Raw genomic sequence first — 3583 nt, forward strand, 5'->3', positions numbered from 1 at the left:
CTTTACCTCACCGTTACCAACCAAAGCGCCCAGGGGCAGACCGCCAGTTTCACACAAAGTTCAAAAGGACTGTGTCAATCTCAGCAAGAAGCTGCTAAAGCCATTTTCCTACGAATTCTCTGGTGGCATGGCCAGGCTTACCCCAGGCATCCCTAGTCGCTGAGGAAACAACTGGCACGGCTGGGTTAGAGGAAAACAGACGAGCCAAAACATGCTCTGGTGATCATGGCCAAGTGATGCCTTTGGAGAACGGCTGAAGATCAGAACAAGTCAATACAAATGCACTGCATCTGTAAGGCTCCCCTTCCCCTCTTGTTTTGAAACCCAGGATGAAATCAGCACATCACTTAACATCCTTTTCTTTCTTGCAACATCATGCAGAATTTCAGAGCTTCTCCTGGCATAATTTCTATCTGATAAAGTTGCAACCCTATTCCTCCCACCTTTCTTTTTAGTTCACAAATTTTCCCTGAATAACTGCACCAAACAAATCTTGCTTTGAGGTTTGATTACCAAAAAAGTATTAAATATCTGAAATGTTGGTTTATCTCACATAACACAAGGCATACACTGAACTAATCAGAGAACAGAAATAGCAGAATTACGTTGTGAATTCAGACAGCAAGATACTTATAAATACAGATTTTCTTTCAACAAATATTTTGCCCTATTTGCTTCAAAGGCACAATTTCAGGATTTCTACCAACAAATTCGTAAAAAGCAGACTTTATGGCTATACCTGTGGACTTCGCCATTGCAAATACTCTGCAATGTGTGCTGTAGTTACGCAGGGATACGTGCACAACAGGTCACTCCCTGCACAGAGGTTTTTAAGTGCAAAAGTCAAGGCAGGACTGCTGCCAGTACAGAAAGCGAATCCTATGAACTTCTGATCTGGGGATGTTGCGGGTTGCGTGTCTGATACCGATGCACATGGCACACTGGACACCACTGGGCTCTGAACCGGCTTGGCCTGGGGAAACTTAGTACCAGCCCTTTCCCTTTATATTCTTTCTTACTTGTATATGTTGTTTCCTATCTGCTACAGCGCTGGGCAGGCTAAAAACCAAAGTAAGTGTGAAAGTGCAACAGGAGCTGCTAAACTTTAGCACTTCAGGAATGAAAAGCAAAAAAAGGAAAACCTCAAGAAAATGCAAAACTACATTTCAACGTTGATTTCGGCACCAATCAGAACAAGAAATGACCCCTACCTCTTCCCCAGCATGGTTTTCAAGCATTCAAAGCACAAACTCCCAGTATGCTGCCTAAAAATCCCAGGCATAAAGTTTATCCTTTGATTTGAGGCTTTGTCATTTGACTGGAGGGAGGTAATCAGGACAAGGCTCTGGACCATGCTGCTGAAAACATGACAACAGACACACCAAAAATCCAAGCTGGCTGCATGAAGCAATTAAAGCAGTGTTTACTATTCCATGACAGTTAACATGTTGGACTGACCTTTCATTTACTGTTTAGTACTGAACATTAAGCTGCAAAATTACTCATGCTTTGCATTTAGTACTGGCATCAAAACTAACAGCGTTAGATAGCTATTCCCACAGCGAGACATGCATTCCTTCTGCCCAAATGTGCATGTACTTTTATAAGCATTGTATTTGATATTTAACATCGCTTCCACAGGTTATATTCATCTGTTACCATTAGGAATTACCGGTAACACTGCTCCAAAATGTAAAAAGCATATGCAAAATGTCCAGGGTGACGCAGCTGGTAAAATTATGTCCCTTCCTTACATGCTGGGAGAGATAAAAAGAGAAGGCTGGTGTATGCCCATAGGTCCCCACAGCAGCTCCCAGCCAGATGGCAGAAGGGAAGTAGAGAAGCTACAGCGGAAAAGTTTCTTTGTTTACTCTCCTTCTAGCTGCTTACAGCAGCCACGTTATAAAGGGAGGCACAAGATGCGTTTCACCAGAGCCCGGCAGCCCAGCAGTTTGAATATTCTCTCTGCAATGGGCAACTTTCCCCGAGACACCCTCGGGCTGAACTTGGGCAGGAAGGACCCGGAGCTCCCACTCCCCGGGGCGATGCTCTCAGGGAGAGGCTACAGATGAAAGCGAGAGGTTAACCTCCGGCAAAGCACCTTTGCCAGCATGCTTTTGACTGATCTTAATGCCATGACTATGTAAAATCATGGTTATTTCTACGTGGGCTGTAATTCCTCTCGTCAGACACGTAGCATGCCCAGGGCTCTGCATTTTGACTACAGAGTTTAGGGTTTTGGGTCACAGCTTGCCCCATCCAACACAAATCCGGGTCTTCTCCTTGCACCCTCTGCACTCTTTCCCACTTTCACCTGTGGTACTGTCCTGCTGCGGGACTGCTGTGGGCACTGCTTCTCAAATACTGATGAACCTCTCTTCCCTCTTGCCTCTCTTCACCTCTGCCCAGAGGCCTTTTCATTACACATTTCTAAACCTCTATTTGTTACATCTTTTTTGAGACAAAGCGATAGGCACTATGAATGGACAGTCTGAGAATACCAGAACAATATTCAGTTCATATCCAGACTGGAACATTAATAAATACAAATATATTAAGGGATTCCCTGCCATTCGTGGCTTGGTTTTTTCTTTTGTTTTTTTTTTTTTTTTCATATTCATAGTGGCTATTTATATCTAAATCTCTGTTTTCTGTATTGCAACTGAAGTTATCTGGCTTATTTTCCCCCAGCTCAAATATTCCCATTGCAGATTCAAAAGGGCAAATTTTCAAAGGCTGCTCAGCATGCTAATTATGATAGAATCACTGCCGATTTGATCTCGCCTGCTTCTTTTTTAGTATTTCTGGACAGATGTTTTCTGCAGCCAATATGCCAGCTCAATGGTCAAAATTATTATGAGATTGCTGATAGAAGGCAACTCAGTGTGTTTTAAAAATCAGAATAATTTCTTAAAGAAAGAAGAAACCTATCAAACAAGGTTGTAATTGTATTTAATGCACATTTTGCTTTTAACAGCAACTTGCCAGTTTAAACAGCATAGACCTTACAATGCTTAATTAGTGAAGAGGTTATAGTGCTTATAAAGTTGTATCTAAAATATACCTTATTCATTCTCTATTGAACAACATTTTTAAGACAGTCTAATGTTATAATTACAGGCTATACAGTAGCAGCATGTTCACACCACTACAGTTAAGGCCGTGTCAGCATTCTCATGATGAACCTTTTTCAGGGTTTGAACACTTCAGCCATAAAATTACAAGCAGTTTGAAAAAGTATGACATCCAAGATGTGAATCCGGTATTGACTTTAGTCAAATAAGAATAAAAATAGTAAAACACATATAATAAAGGACTCCACCCAAATTTATTTTGGATGATTGCTGCCTTTGCACAACATGCTCAAAATTTCCAAAATGAAATTTAAAAGAAGTTTGTGGACAGCACAGTCTAATCAGGTTTAGATGAATCTTGAGTGCAAAGTGTTGTAAAGTGGGTGCCACACATGCACAATAACCACTTCTCACAAACTGCACGTTTTAACATACACAAGGCTTCTTCTGTGTAAATATTTAGACTGGCAGATAAAAGCAGTTCTGCCACTGAGTGAATAATAAAAGCT

General features: G+C 41.4%; 1 protein-coding gene across 8 annotated transcripts in view; it reads right to left on the reverse strand.

The window, feature by feature from the left end:
• Positions 1 to 2935: 2935 nt before the first annotated feature.
• Positions 2936 to 3583, reverse strand: part of INSIG2 (insulin induced gene 2) — a 14224-nt gene continuing 13576 nt past the window's right edge. For all 8 annotated transcript variants that reach the window (XM_030017111.2, XM_041124214.1, XM_030017115.2 and 5 more), the window contains one exon: positions 2936 to 3583. This exon is cut by the window's right edge and continues 2290 nt beyond it. The gene's annotated coding sequence lies outside the window, so the exon portion shown is untranslated.

Source organism: Aquila chrysaetos, chromosome 6, assembly GCF_900496995.4.
Source record: "Aquila chrysaetos chrysaetos chromosome 6, bAquChr1.4, whole genome shotgun sequence".
In the NCBI taxonomy this organism is placed as follows: Eukaryota; Metazoa; Chordata; class Aves; order Accipitriformes; family Accipitridae; genus Aquila; species Aquila chrysaetos.